Source organism: Lissotriton helveticus, chromosome 5_1 (genome assembly GCF_964261635.1).
Source record: "Lissotriton helveticus chromosome 5_1, aLisHel1.1, whole genome shotgun sequence".
NCBI classification, from domain to species: Eukaryota; Metazoa; Chordata; class Amphibia; order Caudata; family Salamandridae; genus Lissotriton; species Lissotriton helveticus.
In genome coordinates this window covers 2,064,092,453-2,064,104,596 of record NC_136065.1, presented here as the reverse complement: position 1 = coordinate 2,064,104,596, position 12,144 = coordinate 2,064,092,453, and the positions used below count along the sequence as shown (strand labels likewise).

The 12,144-nt window shown below is 51.9% G+C and overlaps 1 protein-coding gene across 13 annotated transcripts in view; it reads right to left on the bottom strand.

Annotated features, from left to right (window-relative positions):
• The window catches only part of PRRC2A (proline rich coiled-coil 2A), a 1,857,131-nt gene that overhangs the window by 639,277 nt on the left and 1,205,710 nt on the right, over positions 1-12,144 (bottom strand). The gene's annotated exons all lie outside the window — the stretch shown is intronic.

Below are 12,144 nucleotides of genomic sequence, written 5' to 3'. Positions count from 1 at the left end.
AGTATTTTTAAACAAAGGATAAGCCAATACAAAATAGTTAATTCAGTCACAATCTGGATTGCTCAAGCTCCAGAGTGGCCCACAAAACGTAACACTGACTGGATGTGCAGGTTCAATGCAGAAGACACAGCAGGTTTGTTGTCTGGCACAGGCAGTGGCTCCTCTGCCTTCAATAGATTCCCAAAACAAAAAATGGGAGGATAATAAACTGGCCCATGTGAAATGAACATAGCACCTTTGGTAAACTGGTCAGACAAGTATGAAGGACTAACTCCTCAGTAGAAGACTGTTAGGGGTGAACAAACTGAGAGGGCCTGAAAGTCTGACTGTACTTGCAGAACTAATTGCCACCAACAGAACTGTTTAAGAATAAGAAGTTAAACCAGGCAACCATGCAAAGTCTTGAACAGAAATGCCATCAAGAAAGTCAATAAGACATTCACATCCAATTCAGGAACCATACACTGAGTTGAAGAAAATAGGTTCGAAAAACTTTTAGAAATATCAATAGCGACTTAAATCAGGAAGATTAATCAGGGGCACACATGAAAGCAAACAAGGCCACTAGATAGCCCTTAACTGTGGCCAATCAGGAACCGCTTAAAAGGAAGAGTGTGTTACAAAGAAAGACGTTAGAAAATAACACAAGTTACTTACCTGTAACTTTAGTTCTCAAGTATTGGAAACTTTTTTAGATTCACATGCTTGAATCATTCCCAGTCGTCGAGATGGGAGTACCCGGTATATATAAAAATAGCAATGCAAAGCCATTACAAACGAGAAACCAGGCATAGGCCCATTCCAGTTTTGTAAAATAGCCACCTCTTTTTGTAAAAGAGACCAAATAAGATCATCAACCAATCAGGTTCTCTCAGGAGGGTTCTAGTGGGTGAGGCTGATCTCAGACCTTTAGATTTTCGTAGCCGTAGTGCCACAGGATTACCATAACAGATGTAGAAGGTCGAGCTTTCCCTGGGGAGGTGGGTGGGTTGCATGTGAATTTATTAAGTTTCCAATACTGTAGAACTAAAGTTACAGGTAAGTAACTTGTTATCTTACTCCAGTGTTGGAACTTTCATAGATTCACATTCTTGTATTAGAGTAGCTAACATGAGCAAATGTTTTGCTTTTTGTTTTCTTGAACAATTATTAACACACCACCAGTAAGATTAGGGAAAGGAAAATGAAAACATCTCGTGATCTTAGATTTTTCTTTTTAACTTGAAGACTATAAAAAGTCTAATACACCAAAATTCAAAAAAGTAGTAGGAAAATAAAGATATCATCAAAGTTCATATGCAGATAACATACCCAAGTATGCATACACAAAGACGACAAAAGCAATAAACTATCAAAGAATGTGCGAGGAACTTCTGAAGGAAAAGGAATGTGGGATAAGAGGGAAGGCTCACCGCTTACTGAAACAAATTCCACAGGACTACTTGGCCCACTGCAGTGTCGCTGCGTGTAGAAGAATCCAAGCAGTAATGTCTGGTGAAGGTATGGATACTTTTCCAGCTCACTGCACTGCAGATGTCCCGGATAGGTACTCCTGCAAAGAGGGCTGTAGAGGAAGAGATTGCCCTCGTGGAGTGAGCACTAACCTTCCCCTGGCGGGGGCTTTCCAGCTAATTGATAACATTATTGGATAGAGCTGGAAATCCAACGTGCAATCCTCGGTTTTGGAACGGAGAAAACCTTTACGAGGAGCGCTGTAAGCCACAAAGAGCTGAGGTGACGTCCTGAAATATTTTGTTATTTGGAGATAGAACTTCAGTCAACGCTGAATATCAAGTGAGTGAAGTGATCTCTCAGCCAGAGAGTTAGGTTGAGGGAAAAAAGTTTAAAGAACTACAATTTAAGTGAAAATCCGAAGGCACCTTTGGGATGAACTTAGGGTTGGTACGAAGTACAACAGTCTCATTCTTAAACGTAAGAAAAGGCTCCTGGATAGTGAAAGCCTGCAATTCGCTAACCCTTCTAGTGGTTGTCAAAGCAAGAAGGGCCAACTTCCAGGACAGGAATTTTAGGTCTGCTTTATGTATAGGCACCAAGGGAAGTCTCATGAGCTGAGTCAAGAACACATTAAGGTGCCATAGTGGTGGAGGAGGCTTCACCGTAGAGTAGGCTCAAAAAAGCTCTTTTATAAATTGCTTAATTATCCTTGCTGACCAGAGAGAAGGGCCTGAAGATGTCCTTCTGAAGCGATAGATGGGCGCGAGATGAACTTTAAGAGATAAGTGAGCCATGCCAGCCTTCGCCAAGGAAAGGATGTAAGGTAGGATTTCATGTGCCGAAGAAGAGAAAGGGTGAACTCCTGATTTTCGGCACCAGTGACAAAACCTCTTCCTCTTTTTTTTTTTTTTTAAAGACGTTTATTAATTTTCCATAGTGCAGTACACATTGCTTGGCCTACAACCCGTAGGGCCGGCCGCAACTTGAGGATGCATGTATGAGACAAAGAAGCACAAGTAACATGCATGCAGTTTCGTACCGGTCACCAAACTTTGCTTGTCATGAACAATAACCTTCACGGTATAGGTGTCCCTGCGTACATTATGTTTAAAAAGGACGTCATTTTTTATTATATATAGGAAAAACATTTCAACTTTGTAAACTGGACATTTCTCATCTGTGAGTCCCATTTTGTCGGCTGTATCTTCAGAGAACATTACAGAAACCTCTTTGTCGAACCCAGGAAGAGCGCTCGCAGACCTCAGCCGCATGTCAATAATGTGGATGCAAATGAGACACTTGTGCGGCCTGCCTTCGCTCCGAATCTCTCCACCCACTGAGGAATAGCTAGGCGTTACTTCTCATCTCTGCTTTGTGTAGCGATTCGTGCGGGCGGCTCTATAGTCTGTCATGCAGCTGGAGAGAGAGACGCGGCCTGCGCCAGTCCCCTCTTCTAAGTCAGTGGTCGTGTGCACTTCCTAGCCGACAAACTACGTGTGGGAGGTAAGAGTCCAGAACATATATACGGGGGTAGTTGTATAGGAGGGGGGGGGGGGGTGTGGGGAGGGTGAGTGCATCAAGGGAGTAACACCGCGAGGGGCGGTCATCGAGACACCGCAACAGGTCTGTACTGCTCTGCGCCTGCGTGTGAATGTCTATCCAGTCTATTGGTTATTGTGCCGGACATGTGGTGTTCACAAGTGCTAGCTGTCTGAGCAACTGGGAAGTCGGCAGTCCCCACTGATCTAGAAACGCCACACCACCAGTGCCCTTAGTATGTGTATGATTTTAGGAGGGGGGGGGAGAGAACACCACCCATACACCCAGCGTGCCTTCATCTAGTGTGTCCGTGTCATCGCGCTTATTGCGGACCCTATATGTGTCCCCTGGCTGCACCAACTTTCTGGAGGGATCTCACGAAACCGTCCCAGAGCTGCGCAATGGGGAACTGTCTCAAGCCCGCAACCTCTTCCCTGTGCAAAGCCACGCCCTCCGCCTTAGCCCAGTTAGTGAAGGAAGCGCACCAGTACTTAGGGATTGGCGGCTCCCTCTTTTTCCAATGTTTAGTGATCAGCCGCTTGGCTGTGATGAGGCCTAAATCCCAGAACCTGGCGTGTGTCTTGTTTAGTTTATTTCTGCCATATAAGCCTAGTATGCATGCCTCCCAAGAGTGTGGTGGCCCAGGGCCGGCGCTGCGCGTTAGGAGTGACGTTACTTCCCCCCAGTATGTGTCTAGTGAGGGGCAATTCCAGAGCATGTGTAAAATGTCCGCGCCTATCAGGTCGCATCTGGGACAGGCAGCGGTGTTAATCTTGAAGTATTTGTTGATCCTGTCTGGCGACAAGTATGCCTGATGTATTATATAAAATTGGATGGTTCGGAAGCGGGCATTGCGCGGGATGTTCATAGGGCAGGCTAGGATCATGGCCCACTCCTTATCCGTCCAGTCCCGTTGTCGGTGGGTCGCCCACTTGTCCCGCGCCGGCTGCGTGGACGGCTGCGTGTGTAGGAGGAGAGCCTGCGCCAGCCAGTGGATGATGTGGGTACCGTTGCCCATTATATGTAGGTACTGCATTACATGATGCATCTGCGGTTCCATCCCAACGTCCCCCCAGGAATCTGTGTATGCCCTTAGTATGGACGCATGGGTCAGGAACTGCCCCGCCGGCAGACCCGTGCCCTCTGCCAGTTCCTCAAATGGAAGCAAAGCTCCGTCTGTGTAAAGGTCACCCAGTGTCTCCACTCCAGCCGCCGTCCAACACTCCAGAATGCGCGCCGTCACCACTCCGCTTCTCCTGGGTGTGCCCAACAAAGGAATAGTCAGGGGATGGAACAGCGCGCATATTTGTGTGTGTGTCCATGTATACGTAGAGGTGGCCGTGTCATCCAAGTGCGTGCCACTCAGCCAGTGTGTCACCCATTGCAGTTGCGCAGCTAGATAATATAGTTCCATATTGGGAACTGCCAGCCCACCCTCTGTTGTCGGGGAGTATAGTTTCGTCAGGGCCACACGGGGTCGCCCCCCATTCCAGATCAGGTTGCGGACCATTGATTCTAGGTCTCGGAAGAGTTTAGCGGGGACGTAGGACGGGATGTTGGCAAAGTGATAAAGCAGTCTGGGCAATGCTATCGTTTTAGTTAGAGCAATCCTGCTCGGTACATTCAGGGGCAGTGTCTTCCAGAAAGCCATCTGTGCTCGTAAAGAGGACATGGCACGTCCCAGGTTACCCTCCAGTATAGTCTCCAGGTCTCTATAGATATGCACTCCAAGATACTTAAAGGAGGTGGGATACCAGGTCAGTGTGGCGCCTCCAAGGGTCACGTCGCACTCCTGTGTTTCATGGCTGAAGGAGTACACTCCGGACTTTGCCCAGTTGACCCTGAGTCCTGATACTGTTTCAAATGTCTGGAAAATATCCGACAATTCATCTGGCACCGCTGTGAGGTCTCGTACATACAGAAGTAAATCGTCCGCGTACAGCGAAACTATATGTGTACCATCAGCCAGCGGGATTCCCCATCCCGCCCCCCGCGACCGTAGTAGCGCTGCCAGCGGTTCAATTGCCAGAGAAAAGAGTAGGGGCGACAGTGGGCAACCCTGTCGGGTACCTCTGCGCACCAGTACCTCCTCAGAGAGTAGCCTGCCCGTTCGCACTCTGACACTCGGCCGCTGATAGATGAGGTCCACCATGTCCTTGAACGCCCCCCCCCCAGGTCAAATCTGTCCAGCACTGCCCCCAAGTAGGGCCACTCCACCGAGTCGAAGGCCTTTTCGAGGTCTAGGACCAGGCAACCCGACCTCGGCCAGTGAGGCACCGCTTCTACCTGTACACGGAAGAGTCGACGAAGCCATTTTGATCAGTGTGAACCAAGGCAGGGACCTCCGTAGCTAGGCGACGAGCCAGCAAAGAGGTGAAGATTTTATAGTCGGTATTCAACATGGCCAGGGGCCTATAAGAGCCCATGCTGGTTCCGTCTCTGCCAGGCTTCAGGAGAGAAACCAGGTTAGCCTCATTCAGCGTAGCAGGAAGCGCCGAGTCCCCTATTGCAGCATTGTACATTTTGAGCAGTTCCGGGATCAGTGTATCTGAACAGGTTTTAAAGAATTCGGCAGGCAGGCCGTCTGGGCCTGGCGATTTGCCATTGGACAATGCGAAGATAGCCTCGCGCAACTCCTCCTGTGTGAAAGGCGCCCCCAGTTCTCCCCGCTGCGCTTCCGTAAGAGACGGTAGCGGGATATTCTCCAGGTATTCAGCTATGGTCGCCGGCGAAGCCCTCAGCTGTGACCTGTATAGGGCCTGATAATGCTGCACAAAGGCCTGATGTATCGCACTCTGTGTGTGCGCTACGTCCCCCATGGTCGTCTGGATGGCTGATATCGGCTCAGCGCGGCTTTCTTGTCTGACTAACCATGCCAGCAGTCTTCCGGGTTTGTCGCTGTATTGGTGTGTTCGCGCCGAGTGCGCCGCATAATTAACGTGACGCAGTCGTTCCAGTAGTGTCTCATGTTCCGCGCGGGACTCATTCAGCCTGGTGTCCGTCCCCTCTACCGCCTCCTGTTCCCGGCAGAGCAATTCAGCCTCCACCCGGCAGAGGTCGGCCTCTAACTGTTTCCGTATACCGCCCTGTGTTCCCAAGCAGTGACCTCGCATCACCACCTTGAAGGCGTCCCACTCGACCTGTGGGGAGGACGCCGTGCGTGAGTTGTCAGTAAAATAATCCGCTACGCGTGCCTGCAGGGATTCTCGGAAGGGGGCGTCTAGTAGTAGGGCCGGTTGTAAGAGCCACGTGGGGATGGGCGGGTGGGGGCGCTCCCAGGCCATGTGCAGCGTGTGCGGATTATGGTCAGAGTGCGTTCGGCCAAGGTATTGTGTATCTATTATGTGCGGCAACAGTCCCGATGACACCATATATCTGTCCAGGCGGACATGTAACGAGTGTGCCCCTGAGTAATAGGAGTATATTTTAGTGTTAGGGTTATGTGCGCGCCATGCATCCCTCAGGTCCCACTGTGTCGCCCACTGGGTGAGTGCCTTGATTGCCCCCAGAGACGTGGCATCAGGCCTAGGCGGGGCCGAGCGGTCCAGCACAGGGTCCAGTACCGTATTGTAATCCCCTCCCAGAACCCAGGGGATTCCATGCCAGGGCGCCAGTTGTTCCGAAACGCGTGCCAGGAATCCCCCCTGTTCCGTATTCGGAGAGTATATTGACGCTAGTACTATAGGTTGCCCATCCATGCGGCCCTTCTCCAGCACATATCTGCCCTCCGGATCAGTTAGTACTTCAGACATCACAAAGGGAGTACCCGGCTGCACCCATATGAGCGCTCCCCTGGCATACGAGGAGTACTCAGTAGCATACAGTTGCCCCCTCCATCTACGCCGCAGTGCAACCACCTCTGCCTTGTTCAAGTGCGTTTCCTGCAGAAGTGCGATGTGTATCTGATGTCTTTTCAAGTATGAGTATATCTGATAACGGCGTGCTGGTGTGTGCATACCTCTAATATTCCAGGTGCATATTTTGGTCGTCGCCATCGTACATCAGTATATTCCTCCTCCCCGCCCCCGCAATTGCAGCCCAGCACCTATCCACAATATCTCCACCGCCAGCTCTCCCCAGACCACCCCTCCCATCGCACTCAGGAAAGGTCAGGAAGACATTGAGAAGGGGGAAAAAACACATATTAACAAAACCCAACTGTAGGGAAACACCCCTGAAATACCAAAAGGGCAGCAGCGAAACGGGCCGCCGTCCATACTTTTTAAAGAAGAGGGACAACTGTTCAAATCTTGGGGGATCGTGTGCTACTCACAGTCCTGACAGTTCTATTAAGTGCACAAGAAGAAAGATCTAAGCCCTTCCCTGGGCCAGTCCATTTGCAGCCAATGTCAGCGCGCCAGAACTAGGCGTCTTTAGCCCCCATGGGGGACTCACCCCTATTTCCGGTCTCTGTAGTGGGTGTAGAAATGGTCGCTGACTCTCTGTCTACACAGTTCGAGATAGTCATGTGCTGTAGGGGGTTACTGCAATCCCCGGCCATGTAGTGAAGCTGGGGAGGTGGTATCACAGACCAGGGGGGTGAGGAATGGGAAACATGGCATTAGTGTACCATCATCACCTTACCTTCTCAAGGGTCACTGGACTAGGAGAAGTACTCACGGTGCGATGGTGAGGCCAACCGCCATCCTGGCCGCGGGAGCCCCCCCGGCAGACGCCCAGCATGTAGCATGACCGAACGTCCCTTCAGTCACTATTCCTTTCTTGTCGCTGCAGCAGGATTCTCGAATTATGTGCGATTCCTCCTTCAGTGGAGCAAATCTGCCGTCTGCGGTGTGACCTCCGGAAGTTCCACAGACACGTGGGAGTCCGGTATCCCATAAATGGCCTCATCATCGCTGGGAGTGGTCTGATGGCTAGGGTCCACGTCGACTTCCGAACCAGGCGAGTTGCTCAATTGAGAGACTCGTCGGAGCGCATCCTGTTGTTCCATAAGCACTTGGTCAGCTGGTGGGGAGTGACGCGACGGTTCCTCTGGTCGTCGGTTCTGTTGACCCCTGTTCCCACGGTGGCGTCGCGGGCCGCGCTTTCGCGGCCGTGTCTCGATCCCCTGCATTTGTCTCGGCGTCGTATCAGTACCACTGTCCAGCCAGTCACCGACCTCCTCTGGGGTGTTAAAGAAGTAAGTCTTGTCCCGTGCCACCACCCTCAGTTTGGCAGGAAAGAGGAGGGAATATTTCAATCCCGCTTCTCAGAGTCTTCTTTTAGCCTCCAAGAAATCATGCCTTTGACGCTGTACTCGGATTGTGTAGTCTGGGAAAAACATTACGTGTGCATTGTCTATGCGGACTTCACCAAGACGCCTGGTTTCCCGCAGCACTGTGTCTCTGTCTCTGTAATTTAGGATCCTGAAGAGGAGCGGCCTTGGGTTCATGCCCGTGGTATGGTGTCTCGTTGTTACTCTGTGTGCCCTCTCCACCACGAATTGCGGCGAGAGCGTGTCCGCAGGCAGTAGCTCCCTGAGCCAGTCCTCCACTCGTTGTGCGGGTCGGGTCCCTTCCCATTTTTCGGGGACTCCCACAAGGCGAATGTTATTGCGTCTCGCCCTCCCTTCCGCATCCTCAGCCCGGTCTTCCAAGAAATCTACTCTGTTGAGGAGATCCTGTACGTGTTTGTCCGTCTGGGGGATCCTGGGTTCAAGGTCCTTCACCGCTCCTTCCAGCGTCTTGGTCCGGTCCGACAACTTCCTGTGGTCGTCGCGCAGGTGTGTGAGGTCGATCGCGACACTGTCAATTTTCGACTCCAGGGAGGTTCTGGTCTGCTGAAGCGATTGCTCCATGCGCTCCATAGCCGCAAGTACGCTATCCAACCTCGCAGCCACTTGATCTGCGGCCATCTTGTCCTGTAACTTGCCTGTTTTTCCTTTTGGCGGGGCTCCCCCTGTCCCGGTGCGCGTCCTCACTCCGCCGGACATGTGCAGGTCCTCTCTGCCGGTGTCTTAGTCGGTGCAGGACAGTATTGTTCCCGTGGCAGGTCCGGTCATCAGGCAGTGCCTCCCAAGCGCCTCGCTGGCGTCTCACTCGTCTCCTCAGCTCGGTCGCCACGTGTGTAAGCTCAGCAGGTCCCTCCTCAGGGCCACTCTTGTCGTCCCGCTCTCGATGTGGGCCTGGGCTATGCGCGGGCTCCCCTCCACTGCGGCAGGTACGGTCGTAGGTCGCTCAGTCAGTGCCAGGCGCCCGGCCCGGCCGCAGCCCCCTGCCCGTGTGCCCAGTCAGTCGGGCGGTAGTGGTCCCCGCCGGGAGCGTGAGGGCCTCGCCGCGTGCACCGACGTGGGCCCCTAGGCAGTGATCGGTCGGCCGCCAGTTATGGCCGCTCAGCAGCAAAGTATGGGGCTGCACAGTCAGACGCAACGGCCCGCAGGGCCGGGCAGCACCAGCAGCCACTCAACAGATCCGCCACGTGGGTCTGGGGGTCCCTCCCATGCCCCCGTCAGCTTTACTCCTGGGCGCTACCCCCCGATCGTGGCTGTTGGGGGGTCAGGTGGGTCTGTTCTGCAGGTCGTGCCCAAGTCCACTCAAAGGCTCCCCGTGGACAGCCGCGGCCGCCCTGCGGGCCGCGCGGCGCAGGATGGGATCGGCAGGTTGTGGCCTGTGCGCCCGTCCAGTGTCTCGTGTCTCCTCGGCCTCCCTTCCCGACCGGGGGGAATCCGCTGTCTCCTGAAGCCACCGGGAGGGGTCGCCGCAGGTCGTGGCGGTTCTTCGGCTTCCTAGCCTAGGTCGCTGCGCCACCGGGTGCGCCTCCGCACGTCCGGGCAGGGGTGTCTCGCTCCCGGGTCCCAGCAGTTCTGTGGTCGGACAACTCCCGCCAGGCGCCCGCTCCGCACCCACAGCAGTCCTCCTGCGGGTGTCCAGCCACGCAATGGACAGGGCGCCCAGCAGCTATCGTACCTGCTCCTCGGCGGTGGTCTCTGGGAGGGCCGGTCCCGCCCGGGCGAAGTGCGCAGCGTGGGGCCTGTGTGGTAGGCCCGAGCCGCGGTCTCTCGTGAGCACTCCGCCGTCTCCGGCGCTGCCGGCTCCGCAGGCGGGTCCCAGGAAAGGCCGGTCTCCGTTTACAAAGTCGGCCGCAGTGCCGAGTATCAGCCGGGGAAGTGCCGCTTAGAGTTCCAGGCAGCTGCAAGCAATTTTAGCAGATAATTGGCCCAGGGAAGGGGAGCTCAGCACAGAGCTCTACCCGAACACGTCCTCCACCATTGCGTGCGTAGCCACGCCCCCTCAAAACCTCTTCCTCTTCATCCGGTAGGATTTGTTAGTACTTTGAGCACGAGCCTGAGAAAGGATGTCTCTACATACCGTGGAGAACTTTAAGTCGAGAAAATCTCTGTGCTCTGGAGCAATGCTGATATTTGCATGGATGGGGGATCCGGATGCAGTACTTTGCCTTGGAACATCGTCAGTAATTATGGAATAGGATACAAGGGAACCAGTTGCTCCAAGGATAGGAGAAGCAGCTTTGTGTACCAGTACTGGCGAGGCCAGGACGGTGCTATTAGGATAATTTTTCCGGGTTTCGATTTTAACTACCTGAGAAGTCTCGGGATCAGAGGAATGGGGAAAAGCTTAAACAAAGGCGCTTGACCATGCCATCGAAAACACATTCCCTGAGGATCCCGGATCGTGATGCCAGCTTGCGAAGAACTGGCATTTCTTGTTCTCTGGTGTAGCAAAAAGATCTATGGATGGTCTGACCGATAGACGGAAAATTGCCTCCAGGGTCTTCTGGTCCAGCTCCCGCTCGTGGCTGACTGACTTTAGCTTGCTTAGTGTGTCAGCTGTCTCGCTGAGATTCCCTGGGAGATGCTTAGCTTTCAGTGAGACCCCATGTAAAATCACCCATTCCCAGACAGCTTGAGCTTCCGCAGACAGGATCTTGTGCCGCCTTGCTTGTTGATATAATGCATGGCCGTAGAATTGTCTGTTCTTATTAGAACCAACAAATTCTCTATTCTCTGAAGAAAAGCTTGTAAGGCTACGCGAACAGCTCTGAGGTCCAGCAGATTGACTTGCAAAAGACTATGATGATGCACCCATCAACCACTTATCTGGAGGTCCTGCAAGACCGCTCCCTGCCCTCCAGAGATGCATCCGTTGTAATTATCTGAGGAGCCGGGGTGATAGTGAAGGAGAGACCCTGGGAAATGTTCTCGTTGTGAATCCACCATGAAGCGGCTTCTTTCATTGGCACAGTGATCTAGATCATGTCCTCGAAAGATCCTTCCACTTGATGCCACTGCAAGTCGTGTTGCTCCTGAAGAGGACGCATACATAGCTTGGAGTGAGGAATTAGAGGAATGCAGAATGAAATGGATCCCAGAAGGGACATGTAGAGGCAATCTGAAAGTGACCTTTTTAGAAGTAGTTGGGCCATCAACATCAGTTTGACTTGTTTTTCCAGTGATGGAAATGCCTTGTTTAGGGACATGTCCAATATGGCTCCCAGGAATTTTGCGTTTTTTGGACGAGCACACATGTGACTTTTCTTTGTTGAGGCTAAGACTCAGACTCTTAAACAGCGTTGTACAAGTGTGACTGAATTCTCGGTTGCCACCTTGGTAGGAGCCTTTAGCAACCAGTGTATGAAAGTGGCTCTGTATACACTGGACAAAAGTAAGGTACAGTGTGTACAGAGTCCACAGTCCCCAGAGGTATGGCAGAGGCTAAAGTTAGATATAACCTTGCTTTCCGAAGTGGTAGCTTGGTCGAGCAGTAAGGTAGTATCAGAGGACAGTGTAAAGCATTTGTTGCACAAACTCAGTCAGCAATTGGGCTCACACACTCAAGAACTTAACTCCAGGCCAGTTGTTTTGTATATAAAAATATATAGTTACTTTATTTTGGAACCACAGTAGGTATCAAATACTTTCTCAGAATGAGATGTTGCAATTGAATACTTTCAGATAGCAATAGAATTTAGAATGCAATAGTTACAGTTGTTGCAATATGCAACACAAGTTAAACAAAATAACAATGAGCTCAAAGGGAGGTTTTAAGTAAATGCAATAAAATCACTTTTCAAATGTTTTTCTTACTCAGGGCTGGATTCTGGATTCGGCACTGGTGCATTTCCTGTAAACAGTTGAAAGAAATCGTTTTTGTTACACAGGTGATTTTTGAGGAAAAATTAACTTTTGAAAAT